We start from the raw sequence: 27,784 nt of genomic DNA, 5'->3' as shown, positions 1-27,784 counted from the left end.
GCCAAATCAGAGGCTGTAGAGGCGACCAGTGATGTTCTCTTGATAAGTGCCTGAATTGGACCATTTCTGTCCTGCTAAGCATTCAAAATATAACAAGTGGTTTTGGATGTCAGGGAAAATGTATGGAGTAAAAAGTACATCATTTTCTAGTAAAAATTAGTAAAGTAAAAATTCAAAAAAATATAAATAGTAAAGTACAGATACCCTCCAAAAACTACATTTTTACTTAAGCACTTTACACCACTTTACACCACTGCCAATATATCCTCCAAACACCAGCACTATCATGAGCATTCCAGAGCATTCTATTTCTGGTGTTCGATTTAAGATGATCTTCAAGCGCATCACGCCGATTATTATGGCCTGCATGTTCTTCTTCACTTATAGCAACAAAAGAAATGCAGACCCATAGACCGTAAAAAGTGGAACTCCTTTTAAATATAGAACGGAGATAAAAACACAACTGGGAAGATACGGTGCCTTTGTCAGCATGGTAAAGAGACAGTGAATAATGGCGTACTAAAAATGAAATATATCCTCAATTACGTTATTAAAATTGGGTCGGAGTAATCCATAACTCATTCCAGAGCTCTGAGGTTTGTAGAGCGACGGACAAATTCTACTCGTTGGGACTATAAAGTTCGCAATTTGTCAGGGCGGTTTTTTTTTTGAGGGAGAGAAAGAGAGAGAGACAGAGACAAAGAGAGAGAGCGAGAGACCGAGTGAAGGCGAGGCGGTGCTCTAAAGAGACAAAACAGCTCCTCGCTGACATTGATTAAACCATTAGCGACAGAGATTTGTGTTTCTCAAATGAGACAGAACAGCTAATGAGCGAGACATCGATGTCTTGTGATTAAATATGTAAAAGGCCTCAGCTGGTAGTCTGCATAATGCCGTTAAAATATTAATGATTTATTTTATTTAATTTGAAAAATATGTCATAGAAGGGAAACGTATTGGATGCTTTTAAGGCATGGTTGAGATGCCATCCCCCCTGTCTCGCTCGTATTGTGCCGTCAGGCAGAGAAAGAGAGAGGAATAGAAGAACAAAACAGAGCTATGAAGCCAACAGCAGAATGATTACACTTCTCTTTGCCGCTTGTGACATTTCTTGGTGTGAATTATTCATAATGTCTTTCTCCCTCTGCGTGGCTGCGGGGCGGCTATTATACCACACTGATTCTCGTAAAATATATATTGTTTCTTTTTTTTCTGTTTCTCACTCTGTCCCTCTCCGTGTTTTCCCTTGCTCTCTCTTTCAGCCCACCTCTCTCTCTCTCTCTCTCTCTCTCTCTCTCTCTCTCTCTCACACACCCTCTCCATCTCTTTGTTCCTATTCTGGGTTGAGGAGATTAGCAAGAGGGAGGAGAAGTGAAGAGAGAAGAGGGGAATTAGCTAGCTCCACAGACGAAGGAGAGGAGTGACGGCACTATTGATGCTCCGTGGTCAAGGGGGGGGGGGTCTTTTAACACATGTCTATTGAGAGAAGTCATGTCGCCTGCGCGTCGGCAAAAGAGAGGAGAGGCTCACACACACAGACATTAAAGGGGAGGTGCGCAAGGGACAAAACGCAGACAGGTGCGCGCTGAACTCTGCCGCTTGCTCGTTCCAACATCCGACTGTGGCGGTCACAGGAGAGAGGAGAGGAGGAGAGAAACTTAAGATTAACTGTTGCACCTTTGACATCTCTGTGCTTTTGTGATTCTTTTGAAACTATTCAGTCTATTCATCAGTCTGTTTTCTTTGGCTGTTTAATAGGCTTTATTTGTGTCTGTATCTAGTGTGTGTCTGTGTGTGTGTTTGAGAGAGTAAAGAGAGATGTGTGTGTGTGTGTGTCTGCACGTGCATGCGCGTGTGTGTGAGAGAGAGAGACATGGAGAGAGTCAGAAAAGCAGGGAGATAAGGAGAGCCTGTGTGTGTGCATGCCCACGCATATATAAGTGCGTGCGTGTTCGTGTGAGCTCTTTTGTTCCATCTACCGTAGGCCTATGTGTATATAACTACAGCGGTTCAGGGCTGAACAGAGTCAGAGGAACGGATCACTTCTGGTATGTACTCAGGAGAAGAATCAACGCTTCCCCCCGCTTCTCTCTCTCGACCGTTCGTTCCACAGTCTTATTCTAAAGCCAGGATAATGATCTTAGGGATGTTTGCTCAGCGTTTGCCCCAAAGCACCTCTTCATTACCCCTCTCTAGGGTTCCCCAAAGCCCTCATTGAAGATACAGAGTTTTGCATAAGTATCAATAATACATATTATTTCCTTTTAAATTGAAATATATCCTCATGGGTTTCTGTAAAGACACCAGCGATGCATGGGAAGCAGATTCCATCCCCTGAGCAATTTCAGGCTATCAAATATTACCACACTAATGTGCAGTTTCTTTACAGTACTGTTCGACTGGGGACGGTATGCTGGTGTGGGATTTCAGGAAAAGTGTGTGTGTGTGTGTGTGTGTATGTGTGTGTGCAATTAAAGGAACAACACTTTCTCTCTGTGACAGATGAAAGGTTTACAAACATCACAGGATCCAACTCTCTCTTGAAGAACTATCTATTCTCAACACTAGTGTGCTCCAATTACGACAGTGTTTTTCAGACTTAATTTTTTTTTTTAAGTATCTAAAGAATCATTGTTTTATATGATATGCCATCAAAATCAATGAATTCAGTCATTGCTGAAAATCTATTACCTCCGACAAAATGAATGAGACAAACACAGTTGTTCATGTTAAAACCACATAATTAAATAGTATTATATATTATCTATATGGTTAACCCCCCTCCTGTGCTTTATAACTTAAAAGCCTGGATCCAGGTCATTAACCTGGTTCTCGTTGGGGTTCTGTTTATAGGGTCAATGGTCATATGTGATGGAGAGAGTAGACAAGGGTTATCCCCAGTACACACGGCCAGAAAGAGAAAGACAGATGGAGGGGGGAGAGAGAGGGGAGGGTTGAGAGGGAGAGAGTGAGAGAGAGAGAGAGAGAGAGAGAGAGAGAGAGAGAGAGAGAGAGAGAGAGAGAGAGAGAGAGAGAGAGAGAGAGTGAGAGCTAGAGAGAGCGAGAGGCTCTTTAATGATGCCATTAGCAGAGAAATATAGGACATTACGGAATAAAAGAGAGAGAAAGGGAGAAAAAGAAAGTGAAAGAATGAGGGTGAGAGTCTGACCTCTTGTAATGGGTGTATGGCACTGCAAAGGCTTTCAGCATTACTGACAGCATCGATGGCAAGGCTTACAATACATTTCAGCATTATCTGGGCTCCCGAGTGGCGCAGTGGTCTAAGGCACTGCATCTCAGTGCTAGAGGCATCACTACAGACACCCTGGTTCAAATCCAGGCTGTATATCAACTGGCTGTGATTGGGAGTCCCATAGGGCGGTGCACAATTGGCCCAGCATTGTCCGGGTTTGGCTGCCTAGTTAAATAAATAAAAACGATGGACCGTTATGTTGTACTTCAATAGACCATTTCAGGACCATATAAAGTCCTATGCACAAATTATACAATTAATTGCCTGGATGGGCTGATGAAACAGTGGATTGCGCAGAGTAAATAGGCATTTAAACGTCATAGATTTAGCCGGTGCTAACTTGTGGACAAGACACTGGCAGGAATGCTGTTTTAACCAATCAGCATTCAGGAATAGACCCACCCGTTGTAAAATTCAGCACAATGGACAATTATAATGTACTTCAATAGACCATTTCAGCACCATGCAAAGTCCTATGCACAAAACATAAATTTTTACAATATAATATGGCTGACCAGAATAAAAAACCCTGTGGTTCTTCAAAATGATCTTCAAATAACCTTTCAGATTCAGAAAGGTTCTCCATAAAGGTTTTATGAAGAACCATAAAAACATGTTCTATATAGCCACCAAAAGAGTTGTAACCATGGCAGAACCCTTTTAAGGTGCTACAGTATATAAAACCTTAATTAATGTTTCTTTATACAACCTTAGGAAATTGTTCTTCATAGCACCATTTTGAACCTTATGAGCATGGTTTTTTATTGAACCTTCAAAAAAGGGTTCTACAGAGCACCAAAAAGAGTCCCGCTATGGTTGCAAGCCAAAGAACCCCTACCAGGTACTATTTAGAACAACTTCTTTAGTGTGTGTAGTTCTTACAGTATGTACTCCAACAGACCATTTTAGCACCATGGACAGAACCAGCTATTCCCTCATTTCCATATTATATACTCATAGTAAGTGTTTGAGACTGAGTGAGAAATTGCATGAAAGTAAGCGTGGGCTAAATGTACCTTTGTTTGCGTGCCAGTTGAAATTGGCAGGTCACAACCACATGTTGACAAGCACTGATTAAAGCAGCTGCACAAACCAGTGCCAACCTTTCCTTTTATTACCATATACGTAGGGGTGGGCAAAAGTTACAAAATACAATTACAAAATTCAGAGATACAAAATAACATAAAGATCAAAACAAACTATGAAATCCTTTAACTTGTAATACATTTCATTAGAATACACTTTTAAGCACGAACAACAACATTCTCAGTAATGGTTACAAAAACGTTTTTCTTCCTATAACTGTGATATGATGTTGTTTATCTAACTTAGTTGAAGAAGTCACTCTGGATAAGAGTGTCTGCTAAATGACCAAGATGTAAATGTATATGTGAAAATGAACACAGCAAAACGAACTGCAAAGCACACTGGGTATTATTATTGGCCTTGTTTCAGGGCGGAGCTCATTAGAACAATACAATTTACATTTACATTGTAGTTACTTAGCAGACACTCTTATTCAGAGTAACTTACAATTAGTGCATTCCTGTGTGGCACAGTCAGTAGAGCATGGTGCTTGCAACATCAGAATTGTGGGTTTGATTCTCACGGGGGACCAGTTCAGGCAAAAAGACTTACTCACTCACTACTGTAAGTCATTCTGGGTGAGAGTGTCTGCTAAATGACTAATGTAATGCATTCATCTTAAAATAGCTCGGTGAGACAACAATGTATCTTATGAAGTACATTTTCCCTCAACAAAGTAATTTCCCTCAACAAAGTAATTTAGCAAAAGCTCTTATCACACCATGGTGCGATCACACTTCTTATATCAATGCGAGGTGAAAGGTGGCTATATTTTTTATATAGAAAAGTATTTGGTATTTTGAAAATACAAATTGCAATATTTTGGAAATACAAAATACATTGGAATGTATTGTAATTCAAAATGACAAAATACTCAGAAGTAATTAAAATATGTATTTCAAATGTAACAGAAATACTGCCCATCTCTGCACACACGCATGCATGCACGTGTAACGGATGTGAAATGGCTAGCTAGTTAGCGGGTACGCGCTAATAGCATTTCAATCGGTTACGTCACTTGCTCTGAGACCTGAAGTAGGGTTTCCCCTTGCTCTGCAAGAGCCGCGGCCTTTGTGGAGTGATGGGTAACGATGCTTCGTGGGCGACCGTTGATGTGTGCAGAGGGTCCCTGGTTCGCGCCCGTGTCGGGGCGAGGGGACGGTTTAAAGTTATACTGTTACATTGATGCTGTTGACCCGGATCACTGGTTGCTGCGGAAAAGGAGGAGGTTGAAAGGGGGGTGAGTGTAACGGATGTGAAATGGCTAGCTAGTTAGCGGGTACGCGCTAATAGCATTTCAATCGGTTACGTCACTTGCTCTGAGACCTGAAGTAGGGTTTCCCCTTGCTCTGCAAGGGCCGTTGCTTTTGTGGAGCGATGGGTAACGACGCTTCGTGGGTGACCGTTATTGATGTGTGCAGAGGGTCCCTGGTTCGCGCCCGTGTCTGGGCGAGGGGACAGTTTAAAGTTATACTGTTACACACGCACAACGTACTTACACAAAGTATGCTCACAAAGAAGGCACACAAACACACAAAGTACACACGTGCACACACACACTCGCACATGCATACGCACACACACAAACCCCCCCCCACACATAACCATAGAGGCTGCATGCCTATTCCCCGTATCTCTCCCTCCCTCTCTCTCTCTTCCCATAGATCTGTCTGTGAGTGATTCAGATGTACCCCCGGTAGAGTGCCCGGGAGTAAATTATTCAACTGCTCTTATGATACCTAATTCATAATGAACCACCTGTGGGAATAATTCATGAAACCATACTTGATCCGAGAAAACGGGGTCAAAGGGCAACCAGAACCTGTAGATATAGTCTGGGAAGGAATGAGTGATGACTACCTGTAGATATGGTAAAATATGTTATAATGTGTTCATAAGAAGGGTGAAGGTGGTTATAAGCTGGAGATATAACCTGGGAAGGAAGGAGTGATGAATACAACATGTAGATATAGCAGAAAGTCTCTATAAGAAGCTGCTCTATAAGAAGGGCGATGTAGAACGTTAGTTTTCTCGAACTGTTTTCGTGACAATTTCCAACCAGAAACCTGCTGAAATTATCATTTGTTTGCTGTTTACCATAGTAAGGAGTTGGAACTCCGTTCTCCCCCAATTCTATCTCTCCATCATTTTCTTATCTATTCATCAATATTCTCTACTCTTCCAATTACTGGCATATCAACGTGTGTATGACAGGGGGCGCCGGAAACAACACCAAAACACACCCTGTGACAAAAACCCTCTTCCCACAAACAGAATAGTATGGCCAGTGATGAGTGCGACAGGTGATATGTGATATTTGTGTGTTACGGCTGTGAAAATCATGGGATCATGCAACACTCCTCACCTCTGCACCTGCATTTGTGTTATATTCTATCCTCCATGGTCCATCATCTCCCTCCATCCCTCTTTCTCCTCCACCCGTCTCTCGCTTTCTCTATTCCATTTTCTCCTACTCATCCACCCCTCTCTCCTCCTCTTCCATCCATCTCTCCTCCTCCTCCATCATGTACACCTCCGTCCATCTCGCCCCTTCTTCCGTCTTTCTCCCTTCCTCTACAATTCTATCATCCTCCCTCCATCTCCCCATACAGGGCCAGCATACCAGCAGTGTGTGTGTGTGTCTGTGTGTGTGTCTGTGTGTGTGTGTGTATGAGGATTAGTGTGAGTCATCGAGTACTCTTTAGCCTCTCTTTAGACGCAACAGCAGCATCCCAAATAGAACGATCCTCCCAACCAGTGTGGATGAAGGGGAAGAGACAGGTGAAAGAAGGATTTTTAAGCCTTGAGACAATTGAGACATGGATTGCGCATATGTTGGCATTCAGAGTGTGAATGGGCAAGGCAAAAGAGTGCCTTTGAACGGGGTATGGTAGTAGGTGCCAGGCACACCGTTTCATGTCAAGATCTGCAACCTTGCTGAGTTTTTCATGTTCAACAGTTTCCCGTGTGTATCAAGAATGGTCCACCACCCAAAGGACATCCAGCCAACTTCACACAACTGTGGGAAGCATTGGTCAACATGGTATTCTTAATGTTTGGTATACTCAGTGGATATCCTGCATTGCCAAATGAGGACGTGCGCGCACACTCACACACATAGAGACTGACTGTTCTCCCCATTTCTTTATCTTCCCATCTCCCTCTCTCTCTCCACAGAGCCCTTCACCAGTGAAGCAGTGCTGTGCTAACCTCACCTTCAAATTAATATGTTTGTGTAAAGACCAATCAGATGTAGAGATGAGATCTTACACGTGTTTTCCACTCCCCAGTATGTTTCACAAATAGCTTCCCACTTCCATCCAACAGGCAAAATACAGAGTAATGGCTGTGTAAGAATCAAAGAGATACAATACAATTAAACACTAGCAGGCAGTGTGAAATCATCTGAACTTAACCTCTGAGATGGAGAAAAAAGAGAGTCAGAGAGAGATGGGAGAGAGAGAGCGCGAGAGAGAGAGCGAGCGAGCGAGAGCGAGAGAGAGATGGGAGAGATAGAGCGATAGGAGTGAGAGAGCGGGATGGTAGAGAGAGAGAGAGAGATGGAGAGAGAGAGAGGGAGACCCACTAATATGAAGCAATTCTCTCAGGTAAAACTAAATGAGCTGCAGCCCAGCTAGGCCTAATGGGGATGACTGGGAGGAGACTGAACACACACATCCATGGGGCAACACACACACACAAGCACGTACACGTTGCACATACAATACACACGCACATCCGCACGCAAACAGGCATGCATGCACAGAGTCAAAGGTTCCAGTATTACACATGATCCATTATCTATTCAGGTCAGGTGAGTGCGGCAGGGCTGGAGGGTACTGAGGGCTAGCTCTGTGAAGAAATGAGCTAAGAGAAGTGTTGAGCTGAGTTAAATGACCAGATGGTGTCTTCTCAGTAAACAATTAGGGTTACTGAGAGGGGTAGAGAAGGAAAGAAAATGGAGAGATATAAAGGAAAATAAGGAATAGGAGGTGATATGAGGAATAGAGGGAATAGGAGGTGATATGAGGAATATAAGGAATAGGAGGTGATATGAGGTATATAAGGAATAGGAGGTGATATGAGGAATAGAATGAATAGGAGGTGATATGAGGTATAGAAGGAATAGGAGGTGATATGAGGAATAGAAGGAATAGGAGGAGATATGAGGTATATAAGGAATAGGAGGTGATATGAGGAATAGAAGGTGATATGAGGAATAGAAGGAACAGGAGGGATCGGAGGTGTGAAGGATGGCTAGAAAAGAGTAGGAATTAATAGAAGGAAGTAGGGTTTGGAAATAGGGGTTAATAGCTGCCTTTGATCTATGGGATTAGGGTGTGAGGTCACTCGGGTTCACAGAGGTCAGGGCTCTATGATTCATGGGAAATTGGCTTTAGAGTAGGAAGTGAGTTATCTAATGGGTTTGTAATTGAGAGGAAATCGATAGCTCACCCTGGACAGACAAACAATGATGGCATCTTATACAGTGGGGAGAACAAGTATTTGATACACTGCCGATTTTGCAGGTTTTCCTACTTACAAAGCATGTAGAGGTCTGTCATTTTTATCATAGGTACACTTCAACTGTGAGAGACGGAATCTAAAACAAAAATCCAGAAAATCACATTGTATGATTTTTAAGTAATTAATTTGCATTTTATTGCATGACATAAGTATTTGATCACCTACCAACCAGTAAGAATTCCGGCTCTCACAGACCTGTTAGTTTTTCTTTAAGAAGCCCTCCTGTTCTCCACTCATTACCTGTATTAACTGCACCTGTTTGAACTCGTTACCTGTATAAAAGACACCTGTCCACACACTCAATCAAACAGACTCCAACCTCTCCACAATGGCCAAGACCAGAGAGCTGTGTAAGGACATCAGGGATAAATTGTAGACCTGTACAAGGCTGGGATGGGCTACAGGACAATAGCCAAGCAGCTTGGTGAGAAGGCAACAACTGTTGGCACAATTATTAGAAAATGGAAGAAGTTCAAGATGACGGTCAATCACCCTCGGTCTGGGGCTCCATGCAAGATCTCACCTCGTGGGGCATCAATGATCATGAGGAATGTGAGGGATCAGCCCAGAACTACACGGCAGGACCTGGTCAATGACCTGAAGAGAGCTGGGACCACAGTCTCAAAGAAAACCATTAGTAACACACTACGCCGTCATGGATTAAAATCCTGCAGCGCACGCAAGGTCCCCCTGCTCAAGCCAGCGCATGTCCAGGCCCGTCTGAAGTTTGCCAATGACCATCTGGATGATCCAGAGGAGGAATGGGAGAAGGTCATGTGGTCTGATGAGACAAAAATAGAGCTTTTTGCTCTAAACTCCACTCGCCGTGTTTGGAGGAATAGAAGGATGAGTACAACCCCAAGAACACCATCCCAACCGTGAAGCATGGAGGTGGAAACATCATTCTTTGGGGATGCTTTTCTGCAAAGGGGACAGGACGACTGCACCGTATTGAGGGGAGGATGGATGGGGCCATGTATCGCGAAATCTTGACCAACAACCTCCTTCCCTCAGTAAGAGCATTGAAGATGGGTCGTGGCTGGGTCTTCCAGCATGACAACGACCCGAAACACACAGCCAGGGCAACTAAGGAGTGGCTCCGTAAGAAGCATCTCAAGGTCCTGGAGTGGCCTAGCCAGTCTCCAGACCTGAACCCAATAGAAAATCTTTGGAGGGAGCCGAAAGTCCGTATTGCCCAGCGACAGCCCCGAAACCTGAAGGATCTGGAGAAGGTCTGTATGGAGGAGTGGGCCAAAATCCCTGCTGCAGTGTGTGCAAACCTGGTCAAGAACTACAGGAAACCTATGATCTCTGTAATTGCAAACTAAGGTTTCTGTACCAATTATTCAGTTCTGCTTTTCTGATGTATCAAATACTTATGTCATGCAATAAAATGCAAATTAATTACTTAAAAATCATACAATGTGATTTTCTGGATTTTTGTTTTAGATTCCGTCTCTCACAGTTGAAGTGTACCTATGATAAAAATTACAGACCTCTACATGCTTTGTAAGTAGGAAAACCTGCAAAATTGTCAGTGTATCAAATACTTGTTCTCCCCACTGTATATGTTTCTGAGAAATATTTGACCAATTCTCATTTCCTACTGTTCCATTTTATACATGATTACTATACCTTTACAACCTATGAATGAGTTGTATTACTATTTTCATGTTGACATCAGCAGCACAACAGTCATCCATTACCACATCACAACCACCTTCACCATTTCCACTGAACACATCACATATTCATCACTTTACAAGATACTTATTTGCATGACATCACTGCCTATAGCAGGGTTTCCCAAACTCAGATTTTTGCCCTAGCACTACACAGCTGATTCAAATAATCAAACTTGATGATGAGTTGGTTATTTGCGGGACTGAGTATGGGAGAAGTGTTAGGTTTAAAAACACTACAGAATATTTGGTCTTTTATATCACTTTGATTTCTAGAGGCCTGAACAAAGGCTTGCAAACTGGCTGCGCGACTACAGGTCAAAACAGACCAAACGAACATGGCAAAATGCTCAACCATTTAAGGTTTAAGACTTGCTTCCAATCAAATCTGTCCCCTATACATTTTAAATTGATGGGGGACTATAACCACATAGGAGTTAAATTGGTACGGCAATCTTCCTCTTCTGCTGCTGCTGCTTCTTCTTCAAATTTGTATTGGCGGATCGCACCAAGAGGTGCATACACTGCCACCTACTGTACTGGAGTTTGAGGCCATTCACAGTCTCCCTATTCATCTATTTCTCTTATCTAGCCCTGTGTTTCATCCTATGGTTCTGAAACGTGAATTCATTACACTCTGTGACACAAAAAGAGAAGGGAAAAAGGACGGAAAAAAAGGGAATACAAATTGCCAAACCAACTAACCACAAACCGATTAAAACCACACCACTATACCACAACTAGTCTCTGTCCTGTCGTGTCCCTTGTATATATATTTTTATATATTTTTCTTCGCATATCTTTTAAAAATATTTTCCTAAACCTCAACTTCTAAATACTCTCCTGCAACCCGCATCACCCAATGTGGCTTGGATCAGTTTTTTTCTAAAGTATTTCTATTTACTTCAGATCTGGAATCCCTCAACTGAAGCTAGCCAGCTAACTACCTACCAGCTATCAGTCAGCTAACCTTTAGCTCGGAAAGCTCTCGCCAGTTCGTTCAACGTGACTCAAACCAGAGCATAACGAACCTATCTTTTTTCTCTCCATATCCCCGGATTCCTACCGCAAACTCTGAACATTTTCATCTGGATCTTCGCAACTAGCTAACCGCAATCCCGGGTGACTACTCCTGAATAGCGTTTCCTTCCCAGAGCAAGCACCAATTAGCCTGAAGCTAGCCCAGCTAGGGCTCCTGGGCTACCACCGAAGCCCACTCCTGGGCTACAATATCCATACCCCTTCTACTGCCGGTATGGGGCACGGAACCCCGCCGATCCTCTACGACTGGAATACCGAGGATTCAAACAGGCCCCTCAGGCGCGACGTCCGCTGAAGGCCCATTAGGCTAACCGCAGCCTGCTAGCTACCTAGAGCTACCTGGAACCCTACTAATCCACAACTGGTCTATCAACGTCACCGCACGAAGAGGCAAAAACAGACTTACCTCCATCCCAATCTCCCCCAAAGGCCCATCTGCTAACTTGCTAGCCCCGGCCTGCTAACTGCTAGCTCGCTAGCCCCGGTCTGTTAACCTGTTTGGGCTATAGGGGGCGTATTGGAAAAACTGGAAAATATGTGCAAATTTTCAAACGGCCTCTTAATCAATTTTTGCTCTTACAATATGCATATTGTTAATACTATTGGATAGAAAAGAGTCTCTAGTTTCTAAAACCGTTTTAATTTTTTCTCTGAGTGGAACACAAGTCCTTTGGCAGCACTTTCCCCGACCAGGAAGTAAAATGCAAGATGTTTATGCTCGCTTCAACGCTCTGCCTATACATGGTCATGCCACCTATGACCCGAAACACACCTCGTACGCCTTCCTCTGGGTGTCAAGAGGACGTCAGAGGAGAAATCTTGCGTTTATCTTGTTCTGACGTGAAATAAGACCTATTTCTTTGACGTGACCGCCAATTTCAGGAAGTCAGAAGCGCGCGACTTGGGAGAGATATCATGTTTTGTTTTGCTGCCGTTTCGGATGTGAACTATCTCCAGCTCGGATTTGATTTGATAAATGAGACCATGTCATCGTAATGTATGTTTTTTCAATATAGTTTAATCAGATTATTTGAATTTTTTCGGGAGTTTTGCCGTGTTCCGTAATGTTTACTTTGTTTACGTTGGAGAGATCCGTGCCACTCGACTAGTACCCCTGCTAAATGAAGATGGAAAGTTGCCATTCTGAATGGATTGAACGACTCTTCTGGACTAAGGACAACTTGATCAACATTCTGATGAAAGATCAGCCAAAGTAATACCAAATTTATAATGTTATTTCATATATCTGTCGTGCATGTCAACTGGTCGCGCGCGCCCAAGTGTGTCTGTCTGGCGTGGCTATGCTAATTTAGCGCTACATTTAGTTTTCGATGTAAAACATTTAATAAATCGGAAATATTGTCTGGAATCACAAGAATCCTGTTTTTCAATTGCTGCACAGTATGTATTTCTCAGAAATGTTTTATGAGGAGTAATTAGGTATTTGATGTTGGTGTCTGTAAATGTTATGGCTGCTTTCGGTGCAATTTCTGGTTGTAGCTGAAATGTAATTTATGATTTATACCATAAATATGCACATTTTTCAAAAAAAAACATATGCTATACAATAAATATGTTATCAGACTGTCATCTTATGAAGTTGTTTCTTGGTTAGTGGCTATATATATCTTCATTTGGTCGAATTAGTGATAGCTGGTGATGGACGTAAAAACTGATTGGTGTTAGAAAGTGGTGTCTTTTGCTAAGGTGGTTAGCTAATAGATTTACATATTTTGTCTTCCCTGTAAAACATTTTAAAAATCGGACATGTTGGCTAGATTCACAAGATGTCTGCCTTTCATATGCTGTATTGGACTTGTTAATGTGTGAAAGTTAAATATTTAAAAAAAATGTTTTTTTTGAATTTGCCGCTCTGCCTTTTCAGTGGAATGTGGGAGGAGTGCCGCTAGCGGCACCCGTGGCCCCTAAAGGTTAACTGCTAGATTGCTTGCACCGGTCTGCTAACTGCTTGCTTGCTAACCCGGTCTGCTAACTGCTAGTTTGCTAGACCCGGTCTGCTAACTGCTAGCTTGTTAGCCCCGGCCTACTAACTGCTAGCTTGTTAGCACCAGCCTGCTAACTGTCTGAATCACCGTGTTCCCAGCCAGCCCAACCACTCACTGGACCCATATGTTTACTTGGCTACGCATGCCTCTCTCTGATATCAATATGCCTCGTCCATTACTGTCCTGGTTAGTGATTACTGTCTTATTTCACTGTAGAGCCTCTAGCCCTGCTCAATATGCCTTAACCAACCATGTTGTTCCACGTCCTGCATGTGCGATGACATCACCTGGTTTAAACGTCTCTAGAGACTTTATATCTCTCATCATTACTCAATGCCTAGGTTTACCTCCAATGTACTCACATCCTACCTTAACTTTGTCTGTACACTATGCCTTGAATCTATGCTATCATGCCCAGAAACCTGCTCCTTTTACTCTCTGTTTCGAACGTGCTAGACGGCCAGTTCGTATAACCTTTAGCCGTACCCTTATCCTACTTTTCCTCTGTTCCTCTGGTGATGTAGAGGTTAATCCAGGTCCTGCAGTGCCTAGCTCCACTCCCACTCCTCAGGTGCTCTCATTTGTTGACGTCTGTAACCGTAAAAGCCTTGGTTTCATGCATGTTAACATTAGAAGCCTACTCCCTAAGTTTGTTTTACTCACTGCTTTAGCACACTCTGCCAACCCGGATGTCTTAGCCGTGTCTGAATCCTGGCTTAGGAAACCACCAAACTCTGAAATCTCCATCGCTAACTATAACATTTTCCGCCAATATAGAACTGCCAAAGGGGGCAGTGTTGTAATCTACTGCAAAGATAGCCTGCAGAGTTCTGTATTACTATCCAAGTCTGTACCGTAACAATTCGAGCTTCTACTTAAAAAAATTCACCTTTCCAGAAACAAGCCTCTCACTGTTGGCACTTGCTATAGACCACCCTCTGCCCCCAGCTGTGCCCTCGACACCATATGTGAATTGATTGCCCCCCATCTATCTTCTGAGCTCGTGCTACTAGGTGACCTAAACTGGGACATGCTTAATTAACACCCCGGCCATCCTACAATCTAAGCTTGATGCCCTCAATCTCACACAAATTATCAATGAACCTACCAGGTACAACCCCAAATCCGTAAACACAGGCACCCTCATAGATATCTTCCTAACTAACTCGCCCTCCAAATACACCTCTGCTGTTTTCAATCAAGATCTCAGTGATCACTGCCTCATTGCCTGCATCCGTAATGGGTCTGCGACCAAACGACCACCCCTCATCACTGTCAAACGCTCCCTAAAACACTTCTGCGAGCAGGCCTGGGGTATCCTGGAATGACATTGACCTCATCCCGTCAGTAGGCTGCCTGGTTATTCTTGCCTTCCTCACCTTCCTCACCATCTTAAATAAGCATGCCCCATTCAAAAAATGTAAAACTAGGAATAGATATAGTCCTTGGTTCACTCCAGACCTGTATGCCCTTGACCAGCACAAAAACATCATGTGGCGTTCTGCATTAGTATCGAATAGCCCCCGTGATATGCAACTTTTCAGGGAAGTTAGGAATAAATATATACAGGCAGTTAGGAAAGCCAAGGCTAGCTTTTTCAAACAGAAATTTGCATCCTGTAGTACAAACTCAAAAAAGTTCTGGGACACTGTAAAGTCCATGGAGAATAAGAGCACCTCCTCCCAGCTGCACACTGCTCTGAAGCTAGGAAACACTGTTACCACCGATAAATCCACTATAATTGAGAATTTCAATAAGCATTTCTCTATGGCTGGCCATGCTTTCCACCTGGCTACCCCTACCCCGGTCAACTGCCCGGCACCCTCCATAGCAACCCGCCAAAGTCCGCACCATTTCTCCTTCACTCAAATCCAGATAGCTGATGTTCTGAAAGAGCTGCAAAATCTGGACCCCTACAAATCATCTGGGCTAGACAATCTGGACCCTCTCTTTCTAAAATTATCTGCCGAAATTGTTGCAACACCTATTACTAGCCTGGTCAACCTCTCTTTCGTATCGTCTGAGATTCCCAAAGATTGGAAAGCTGCCGTGGTCATCCCCCTCTTCAAAGGGGGTGACACTCTAGACCCAAACTGCTACAGACCTATATCTATCCTACCCTGTATTTCTAAGGTTTTCGAAAGCCAAGTTAACAAACAGATTACCGACCATTTTGAATCCCACCGTACCTTCTCCGCTATGCAATCTGGTTTCAGAGCTGATCATGGGTGCACCTCAACCACGCTCAAGGTCCTAAACGACATCATAACCATAATCGATAAGAGACATTACTGCGCAGCCGTATTCATCGACCTTGCCAAGGCTTTCGACTCTGTCAATCACCACATTCTTATTTGCGGACTCGACAGCTTTAGTTTCTCGAATGACTGCCTCGCCTGGTTTACCAACTACTTCTCTGACAGAGTTCAGCGTGTCCAATTGGAGGGCCTGTTGTCCGGACCTCTGGCAGTCTCTATGGGGGTGCCACAGGGTTCAATTCTCGGGCCGACTCTCTTCTCTGTATACATCAATGAAGTCAATCTTGCTGCTGGTGATTCTCTGATCCACCTCTACGCAGACGATACCATTCTGTATACTTCTGGCCCCTCTTTGGACTGTGTTAACTTCTTATGGCTGGGAGGCGCTATTTTCACGTCGGATGAAAAGCGTGCCTAGAGTAAACTGCCTGATACTCAGTCCCAGAAGCTAAGATATGCATATTATTAGTAGATTTGGATAGAAAACACTCTGTAGTTTCTACAACGGTTTGAATGATGTCTGTGAGTATAACAGAACTCATATGGCAGGCAAAAACCTGAGACAAATCCAACCAGGAAGTGGGAAATCTGAGGTTTGTAGTTTTCAAGTGATTGCCTATCCAATATACAGTGCAAATTTGGTCCGATTGCACTTCCTAAGGCTTCCACTAGATGTCAACAGTCTTTAGAACATTGTTTCAGGCTTTTACTGTGATGGGAGAGAATAAGAGCTGTTTATATCAGGGGTCTGGCAGAAAACCTTGAGTTTAGTCACGCGCGCAGCCGTGAGCGCAAGCTCCGTTTCTTTTCATTTCTAAAGACAAAGGAATTGTCCAGTTGGAATATTATTGAAGATTTATGATAAAAACATCCTAAAGATTGATTCTATACATCGTTTGACATGTTTCTATGAAGTGTAACGGAACTTTTTGACTTTTCGTCTGGACTTAGTGCCCGCACCTTGTGCATTTGGATTACTGGACTAAACCCGCGAACAGAAATGTGGTATTTGGACATAAATGATGGACTTTATCGAACAAAACAAACATGTATTGTGGAACTGGGATTCCTGGGAGTGCATTCCAATGAAGATCATCAAAGATAAGTGAATATTTATAATGCTATTTCTGACTTTTGTTGACTCTACACATGGCAGGTATCTGTATGGTGGCTGAGCGCTGTACTCAGATTATCGCATGGTGTGCTTTTGCCGTAAAGCTTTTTTGAATTCTGACACAGCGGTTGCATTAAGGAGAAGTATATCTTTAATTCTATGCATAACAGTTGTATCTTTCATCAACGTTTATGATGAGTATTCCTGTAAATTGATGTGGCTCTCTGCAAAATAACCGGATGTTTTGGAGGCAAAACATTACTGAACATAACGCGCCAATGTAAACTGAGATTTTTGTATATAAATATGAACTTTATTGAACAAAACATACGTGTATTGTGTAACATGAAGTCCTATGAGTGCCATCTGATGAAGATCATCAAAGGTTAGTGATACATTTTATCTCTATTTCTGCTTTTGTGACTCCTCTGTTTGGCTGGAAAATGGCTGTGTTTTTTGTGACTAGGCGCTGACCTAACATAATCGCATGCTATGCTTTCGTCATAAAGCTTTTTTGAAATCGGACACAGTGGTGGGATTAACAACAAGTTTATCTTTAAAATGGTGTATAATACTTGTATGTTTGAGGAATTTTAATTAAGCACTTTCACTGGCTGTTGTCAAATCGATCCTGTTAACGGGATTTCAGCCGCAAGAAGTTTTAACTAACCTCCAGACGAGCTTCAATGCCATACAACTCTCCTTCCATGGCCTCTAACTGCTCTTAAATGCAAGTAAAACTAAATGCATGTTATTCAATCGATCACTGCCCGCACCTGCCAGCCCGTTCAGCATCACTACTCTGAACAGCTCTGACTTACGTGGACAACTACAAATACCTAGGTGTCTGGTTAGACTGTAAACTCTCCTTCCAGACTCACATTAGGCATCTCCAATCCAAAATTACATCTAGAATCGGCTTCCTATATCGCAACAAAGCACCCTTCACTCATGCTGCCAAACATACCCTCGTACAACTGACCATGCTACCGATCCTCGACTTTGGCGATGTCATCTATAAAATAGCCTCCAACACTCTACTAAACAAACTGGATGCAGTCTATCATAGTGCCATCCGTTTTGTCACCAAAGCCCCATACACTACCCACCACTGCGACCTGTACGCTCTCGTTGGTTGGCCCTCGCTTCATACTCGTCGCCAAACCCACTGGCTACAGGTTATCTACAAGTCTCTGCTAGTTAAAGCCCCACCTTATCTCAGCTCACTGGTCACCATAGCAGCACCCACTCGTAGCATGCGCTCCAGCAGGTATATCTCACGGGTCACCCCCAAAGCCAATTCCTCCTTTGGTCGCCTTTCCTTACAGTTCTCTGCTGCCAATGACTGGAACGAACTGTAAAAATCACTGAAGCTGGAGACTCATATCTCCCTCACTAGTTTTATGCACCAGCTGTCAGAGCACCTCACAGATCACTGCACCTGTACATAGCCCATCTGTAAACAGCCCATCTATCTACCTCATCCCCATACTGTATTTATTTTATTTATCTTGCTCCTTTGCACCCCAGTATCTCTACTTGCACATTCATATTCTGCACATCTACTATCCCAGTGTTTAATTGCTATATTGTAATTACTTTGCCACCATGGCCTATTATTGCCTTAACTCCCTTATCTTACCTCATTTGAACTCACTGTATATAGACTTTTTTGTTTTCTTTTATCTACTGTATTATTGACTGTATGTTTTGTTTATTCTATGTGTAACTCTGTGTTGTATGTGTTGAATTGCTATGCTTTATCTTGGCCAGGTCGCCGTTGCAAATGAGAACTTCTTCTCCATTAGCCTACCTGGTTCAATAAAGGTTAAATAAAAAAATAAAAAATAAAAAACTTGACCCTATCTGATCCCACACCAGGCCGACAGCCTGGTAGGACTGGACACAATCGTTCAACACACCTTGTAACCAGGGTTGGGAAATAATCAATTACATGTAATGCGTTACAAAAATATTGTAATCAAAATACAGATACTTTTTTAAAAAGTAGATGATTACTTCGAGGATTACTTAATTCAGAAAGGATGTTTGCGAAAAATAGTACTTGACACTTCTGTTTTCTCAATGACATTCAAATCAGCATTGAAAAAAGGCGCAAGTTTAAGTTTGTTCCACCTGAGCGTGTCTGACCACAAGTCAGAGACCACTATGATGACACACCAAATGTATTTGGTGTGTCATCCAATGGTGCGACTGCTGTCAGCGTCCAAAGATTATCCAACTTGAATAAACGCTTGGAGGTAAGGATGGGAGCAGTGGTGTGGTCTACGGCGATATGGATATCACTTATTATTGATATCTACATAGCGCATTGATGTGAATCACACTGCTGCTCTCTCATTTAGCTATTTGCGCCTTACGGATTGTGGTTGTTGTGGATGGCCGTTCAGAAATGTAAATGTGTATTTTAACCCAATAATGGTTGAATTCAAGAAGTTTAATAAGTTGCCTATCAATCATTGTTTTTGAAACCAGTGGACAGACAGGGAAAAATGCGCTCTTTCTACAGCTGTATAGCGCAGATCCCAGCCTATGGAATAAAAGTTAGGCTTTTATTGCTCAATCTAATTAATGCTGATAAAAAAACAAGTCCATAGGCCTAATGCACACATGCTCAAACTCGCACACTTTTGATAGACTTAAAGGTGCAATATGTAGTTGCTACTATGCATCCATTTTTGTACTTTATATATATTAATGTAAAGTTATCATTTAATCATATTATTAAACGTAGTAGAAAGTGATGGGATAGAAGAAGCCTACACAACCAACCCATAAAGTCAAATTTATCATCCATACATGACCAGCTGTGTAAACTTTAACATTGATTTATCCTGTAATAGACGTTCAACTGGTAACACACCTTTTTGTCTTCTTCTAATGGCTCTTAAGGGGAAAGTAATCTAAAAGCAACGGAAAATAATCAGATTATGTTACTGAGTTTGGGTAATCCAAAAGTTACATTACTGATTACAATTAAGTAACTGTAACGGATTACATTTAGAAAGTAACCTACCCAACCCTGCTTGTAACTCTTCAGCAGTAAAATCTGCCACCACAACATCTATTTTCTGTGATTTACATTCTATTTCTGTGGTACAGTGGATAACCATGGCTATGAACACTAAAAAAACTAATTTACTGAAGCACATGTTATTCCGATCACCCTCTATTGGCCTCGGCCTACTCACGGGGATCCCTTGCTCTTGACCCATCGTCCTCTACTACTCTCTTCACTGCCTCAGCATATGACGCTTTCTGTACTACTCTGATCCTGGCAACCTCAATCTGCCTTTCTCTCACCAGACACGTCTGATCTCCAGCAACATGGGTACCCCTACAGTTAACACGCACAACTTTTTCAACTGATACTACAAATTCCTTTGTCTCATGCTCTCCTGCACACTTCTCACATTTAGGAATCTCCCTCCTACACATTGCTGCAACATGACCGTAAGCGTGGCACCTAAAAAACTGTAATGGGTCCAGTACAAACTCTGTCACGGGATAACTGACGCATACTAACTTGACTTTGTTGGGTAAAGATTCTGCATCAAAACTCAGCAGGAGAGACAGTCTCTGTCTCACCACACTCTCCACCAGGTCTGAATCGCACCATGTGGCGGGCGTCTCAGACACTGGGAATCTTACATTTTAGTTGATCCCCCTCTACACTTAAAGCAAAGCAAGTCACAGTTCTCTTCTCATCCCTAGGCACGTGATGCGTTACTTTCACTGACTCAACAGTTCCCAAACTCTTCTCCACCCAACCTGACACCACATATGGATCAGCCAGAACGTAAGGAACTATTCTCTCAGAATCATCTTTGTCATCCTTGCAGAATTCTCACTCAAGGGAGCAACAAATATGGCGTCTTACAAGGCACACCTCCAAATATGTTAATGAGACAGACACAAAAACACCATAGACCCACACGCGGTCAAAAGGTTTTTGGCACTCCAAAAACACGGTAAGGTACTGTATTCTGTGGGGTGGAATTACAGTACTATTCGAAATATAGCAATTATTTACCCACCCCCAACATTTTCCCACAATGCACCATCATTTAAATTATGCTGCAGCAAAATGATTCAGAGTATTTTACTGTTGATAATTGATAATTCCTACTGTATGTGAATGGGCATTTTTTTGGCTAACTCAGGGAAATACTTATGTTAGCCATGGCATCAATGCTGGACTACATTGTTAGCAAGGTGATAATAACTGACGTAGTCTCCCAAAGCAGATAGACAATCCTAAAGCAGCCATTAGTTGTGACAACGCAACCAAACATGATCTGTTTCACCTGTCTTGTGCTTGTCTCCACCACCCACCAGGTGTCTCCCATTCTTCCCCATTATCCCCTGTGTATTATACCTGTGTTTTCTATTTGTCTGTTGCCAGTTCGTCTTGTCTTGTTCAGGTCGTACCAGCGTGTTTCCCGTATTTTCTTGTTTTCTATTTCTGTTTTCTAGTCTTCCCGTTTCTGACCTTTTTGCCTGTCCTGACCCTGAGCCTGCCTGCCGTCCTCTGACTCTGACCTGGTTTACGAACCCCTGCCTGTCCTTAACCTGCCCATTGCCAGCCCCCTGTGTTACAATAAATATCTGAGATTCAAACTATCCGCCTCCTGTGTCTGCATCTGGCTCTTATCCTGAGTCGTGATAGTCCGAACTGGCCATGACTGACCCAGCAGACTCGGACCAGCTCCGCAAAGCTGTCTCCTCCCAATAAGCCGTCATTGGAAGACACAAGAAGTTACTTCAAAACCTTATGGAAGGACTCCAGTCCTTGGCATAATGCCATGGCCACGCTTTCAATGCATTGCTGGAGCAATTTTGCGGATTATCTTCGAGGCAGAAATATACTATTGTAATCCCCGGACTCTCAGTAAATTCGCTACCAGAGGCGCTTCTCCCCAGCCAATCCCAGCTTCCCGAGAAATCTCCTCCTCTGGAGTGCAACGCTGGAGATCCAGGAACCTGCCGGGCGTTTTTCTCACAGTGCTCCCTCATCTTCGAGCTGCAGCCCTCTACATTTCCCTTGGATTGCTCGAAGATAATGTACCTGATAACGCTGATGTCTGGGAGGGCACTTGCCTGGGCTATGGCGGTGTGGGAGCAACAATGCACCGTTTGCCTCAGTCTGGAGGAGTTCATAGCGGAGGTTAGAAAGGTGTTCAATTCTCTGTTTTCCTTGAGAGAGGCTGCTCGGAAGCTACTTCAACTGCGTCAAGACTCCCGTAGTCTGGCAAACTACTCTGTAGATTTTTGCACAATGGCCGGCGAGAGTGCCTGGACCCGGAATCTCTGCTCAACACGTTCCTTCATGGATTATCGGAGGAGGTTAAAGACGAGCTCGCAGCCTGGGAGCTTCCAATGGACCTCGACTCTCTCAAAGCCTTGACCATATGGATCGATGGGCGGCTATGGGAACATAGGACGGAGAGGAGGTCTGTTTCCCATAACACTCGCTCGTCCATTGCTCCCACCTCGCCTCCGAGGAATCCCGGAAGTCCCTAATGTCTCAACCCACGTCCAGAGTGCAGCTGATACTCCGCAGGAATGGCGGAGAGATCCAGGTTTTCTCCCAAGCCCCCAGGATGACATCCCAAGGCATGCTGCGCCAACATCAGACAATGCGCGTGGCAGAACGGGCTCCAACCCATGATAGAACCAGTAGCCCAGTCGATCAGGGGATTGTGCCTCTGGAGCCAAGAAAACCCCAAAACCACGGGTACATGAGGAGATTCAATGAGCAAGAACTGCATAGACTGACTGTGATTACCTGATACTCGCAGGTTGATCGGAACCGTATTGTGTGTGACTCTGCCAATAGAGTGCCCATCCAGCGCTCTAGTGTCCATGGGAATCGAGAGGGGTTGTGTGAAGATTCCTCGTACCTACTGATGAGCCTGGTCTTTTAATGGACAGGAAGAATGTACTGTCCTGTTTCACAATACAGACAGCTCTTGGTGTTCAGTCTGCGTAAGCGTTCAGCAGGAGACAATCTAGCCTTGCTCAGTTGCATTGGCTCCGGAGGAGGCAAGTCAACAGCCCTCTGTGATTCCCGAGGGAACTTGGGTAACATCGGATTCTCCTGGTATGGTAGACATCGGGGACTTACGGGATTCCTCGAGGGAGAGGTGGGAGCAGCACTCTGAACGTGGGTTAAGGCCAATCCACTACTGCTCTCACCTTGTCAGAATCCATCTGAAAATTGCGTGCAGCAATGACGTATCCTTGGCAGGAGATTGTGGAGCGATATAATTCACATTTATCTGCTTTCACAAAAAGCTGGTTTCATGGTGTTTGCTAAATTCTACCGCTGCTTCATCCGGGATTACAGCACGCTGGCTTCGCCCCTCTCAGCACTCACCTCTCCCAAGGTTCCATTCATGTGGACTCCAACAGCTGACTGGGCATTCTCGGGCCTCAAGCATAGATTCACTACAGCTGGATGTTTGTCCCGGACTCTGCCCATTCCCCGTTCCTGGAATGGGCACATTCCTCCAGACTCACTTGCCATCCTGGCTCCCGTTGGACCCTGGCTTTTGTCCAACAACATTTTTGGTGGCCTACCATGGTTCCTGACGTCTCTGCGTTCGTCGCCGCCTGCACTGTGTGTGCACAAAAGAAGACTCCGTTGCAAGCTCCGGCTGGCCTCCTTCAACCACTCCCTGTTCCTCACCGCCCATGGTCCTGTATATCCCTGGACGTCATCACTGGTCTGCCTCCATCTGATGGAAACACCACCATCCTAACGGTGAAGGATAAGTTTTCCAAAGCCGCCCATTTGATTCCCCTTTCCAAGTTACCCTCAGCCAAGGAGACGGCTCAGCTCATGGTGCAGCAGGTCTTCCAGATCCATAGACTTCCAGTCGACATTGTCACCAATCATGGTACCGGTTCTGGAAAGAGTTCTGCACCCTCATTGGGTCATTGGCCAGCCTCTCCTCCTGTTTTCACCCCCAGTCTAAGGGCCAGTCAGAGCAAGCCAATCAGTCGGCTCTTCATTGCCTCATCTCCGCCAACCCCACCACCTGGAGTCAGCAACTCGTGTGTTCGGAAAACGCCCGCAAGATCCTTCCCTGCTCGGCCACTGGTCTCTTGCTCTTCGAGTGTTCCTTGGGATATCAGCTGCCGCTCTTCCCTGAGCAAGAGGAAGAAGTCAGCATACCCTTTGGCCAGATGTTAGTCCACCACACCGTCGTACCGCTCTTCTCAAGACCACCTTCAGGTATCGGCAACAGGTGGACCGCCACCCGACCCCTGCTCCCCACTATTGTCTACGGGTAGAGGGTATGGCTTTCCACTCGTGATATGTGGTATGTAATAACCAGTTTAAAAAATATATGTAGGCAAAGGGCGTAACCAGGGAAAGACTTGTGATGGCCATGATATCAACTAAACTGTTAGCAAAGCAATACTGTTAGTGAGGTAATAACTGGTGTTCCTAACAGTCATTAGTAACAGACAACAGGGTTATGATACAGCAGGGTGCAACTGGAGTTTATGTTTTATTCACAGGCACACATTGTAAAGAGTAACATGGTGTTCACTGATACATCTGCCTCCTGCTTCCTGGCTCCTTTCCATACATCACACACAAAATGGATGACTAATTACCAAGCTCAGGTACTCAGCAGACTTAAACACTGCGGCATACAGTGAATTACCAGAGGGGTGCAGGGAGCTGGGGGGAAACCAACCAACATCCTCTCCTCAGAGTAAAGGCTTTCTCCTCATCATTACTAGACCCATTCAATCATTCCTCAATCACATTTTCAATCACCCCATCTGCCATCCTTCAACACTCCTTTATGAGAGGAATCCTCTCCAAAAATGTAACACCTTATGAAAAAACTAATGGTGGCTGCTTACATTTTTTGTTTTATCCTGTATGCATCAGCGAGGGTTAGATACCTGAGCTGGGAGAGGGAGAGAAACAGTAAAAGAGAATGGAGTACATCCCCATGGGCATGCGAGACAAGCATCATATTAAGTGCCTTCAGCAACAGTGTCGACTCACCAATTGTTTTATTTATTTAACTAGGCAAGTCATTTAAGTACATATTCTTATTTGCAATGATGGCCTAGGAATAGTGGGTTAACTTCTTATGGCTGGGGGCAGTATTGAGTAGCTTGGATGAATAAGGTGCGCAGAGTATACTGTCTGCTACTCAGTCCCAGAAGCTAAGATATGCATATTATTAGTAGATTTGGATAGAAAACACTCTGAAGTTTCTAAAACTGTTTGAATGATGTCTGTGAGTATAACATAACTCATATGGCAGGCTTAACCTGAGAAAAAATCCAACCAGGAAGTGGGAAATCTGAGGTTTGCAGGTTTTCAACTCTTTGCTTATCCAAGATACAGTGGAAATGGGGTAATGTTGCTCTTCCTAAGGCTTTCACAAGATGTCAACAGTCTTTAGAACCTTGTTTGATGCTTCTACTGTGAAGTGGGGACTAATGAGAGGAGATTGAGTAAGGTCTCTCCCAGAGTGCCACGAGCTGACCATGCGCTGACCATGCACGTTCATATGAGAGTTAGCTGCGTTCCATCGCATTTCTGAAGACAAAGGAATTCTCCGGTTGGAACATTATTGAAGATTTATGTTAAAAACATCCTAAAGATTGATTATATACATCGTTTGACATGTTTCTACGGACTGTAACGGAACTTTTTGACTTTTCGTCCGTACTTTCCGCTGGACTTGCACACGCGTCGTGAGTTTAGATTGTGTACTGAACGCGCGAACAACAAGGAGGAATTTGGACATAGAAGAAACATAGAAACATGTCAAACGATGTATAGAATCAATCTTTAGGATGTTTTTAACATAAATCTTCAATAATATTTCAACCAGAGAATTCCTTTGTCTTCAGAAATGCGATGGAATGCAGGTCGCTCTCACTGGAGCGTGCGTGATCAGCTCATGCCAGACACCTGACTCAAAGAGCTCTCCTTCCCTCATCTTGGATAAGCAAAGAGTTGAAAACCTACAAATCTCAGATTTCCCACTTCCTGGTTGGATTTTTTCTCAGGTTAAGCCTGCCAAATGAGTTCTGTTATACTCACAGACATCATTCAAACAGTTTTAGAAGCTTTGAGTGTATCCAAATCTACTAATAATATGCATATCCTAGGATCTGGGCCTGAGTAGCAGGCAGTTTACTCTGGGCACGCTTTTTCATCCGGACGTGAAAATACTGCCCCCTACCCCAAAGAAGTTAACGGGATCTCAGCCATAAGAAGTTAACTGCCTTGTTCAAGGGCAGAACGACAACTTTTTACCTTGTCAGCTCTGGGATTTTATCTAGCAATCGTTCGGTTACTGGCCCAACGCTCTAACCACTAGGCTACCTGCCATTCCAAATGACAGCGATCCTCGAACATATCGGAATTACCACAGAATTTCCACAAATTGCAAAAATGACATCTCCACTACAGCAATGTTCCCCAATCTACAGTGGATGGAGTAGGTGGAGGCTAGCTAGCTGCCAGCGAGTGCTCTAACTGTCATGACTACAGTAGGCTGGGGTTTTCTATAGCAAAGTGAGTGGGCTAGCCAGATATACACTGAGTACTATACAAAACATGACATGACATACAGACCAGGTGAATCCTGGTGAAAGCTATGCTCCATTATTGATGACACCTGTTAAATCCACTTCAATCAGTGGAGATGAAGGGGAGTAGACAGGTTAAATAATGATTTTTAAACCATGAGACAATTGACACATGGATTGTGTATGTGTGCCATTCAGAGGGTTGGCAAGACAAAATATTTAAGCGCCTTTGAAAATGTTTTGTAGTAGATTCCAGGCGAACCGATTTGAGTGTGTCAAGAACTGCAACGCTGCTGGGTTTTTCTTGCTCAACAGTTTCCTGTGTGTATCAAGAGTGGTCCACCACACAAAGGACATCCAGCCAACTTGACACAACTGTGGGAAGTATTGGAGTCAACATGGGCCACCATCCCTGTGGAAAACTTTCAACACCTTGTATTCCATGCCCTGACTAATTGAGGCTGTTCTTAGGGTTAAAGGGGTGCAACTCAATATTAGGAAGGTGTTCCTAATGTTTAGTACACTTGGTGTATGTGGATGGGAGTTTCGATAGCAGGTACAACAGTGTCAGCCAAAGCTGCTCAGGGCCTTGCCTCCGCTTTGAGCTCCAACCTGCAGCATATGGAGTAGGCTAGATACAGATGTAGAATCTTGTTTTGATCACCCTGTTCTAGCAGAACATGTTCTGCACAGCATGAAATGCAAACTTGTAGTGTATTGGAGGCTAAAAAGGCTTCTAAAGTGTGTAATTTCCTCTTTAAAATGTCAGACTTGATTTGCTGAAAATAAAAATGTATCATCCCCTACAAAATTGTCCATTAATTATAATCCACATAATATTTCACATTTCCTGTTGCTGCAGGATTATTTTCCTGCTGAGACAAACTGGGCAAATTAAGATCCTATATCTGCAGCTACTCGTCTGCCTCTCGGAGCTCTACCAGGCTAAGAGACTGAAGTTTATACAAAGGGTGTGCTAGCGCCAGGAAGCCTTGCCTCTACTCTGCTCTGAGGCTGATGCAGTAGTCTAGGTGTTTCAGTAGTGTGTAACAGCATCAGGGTTTCTGAGGGCCTTGCCTCTACTGCGCTCGTCTGATAGTGGTTGATGGGGCTCGTTAAACACTGACAGTGTCAGAATAAGAGACGAGGCTTCTCTCCTCTCTTAACAGTTGAATAATAGATGAGACATGAATGTGCTGTGAGAGGAACCCTTAACTGAA

The 27,784-nt window shown here is 43.7% G+C and overlaps 1 protein-coding gene across 2 annotated transcripts in view; it reads right to left on the bottom strand.

Moving 5' to 3' along the window:
• Nucleotides 1-27,784, bottom strand: part of LOC139552088 (fibrinogen C domain-containing protein 1-like) — a 295,950-nt gene that overhangs the window by 83,304 nt on the left and 184,862 nt on the right. The gene's annotated exons all lie outside the window — the stretch shown is intronic.

This window comes from Salvelinus alpinus, chromosome 24 (assembly GCF_045679555.1).
Source record: "Salvelinus alpinus chromosome 24, SLU_Salpinus.1, whole genome shotgun sequence".
NCBI lineage: Eukaryota > Metazoa > Chordata > Actinopteri > Salmoniformes > Salmonidae > Salvelinus > Salvelinus alpinus.
This window is presented reverse-complemented; position numbering and strand designations above follow the sequence as displayed.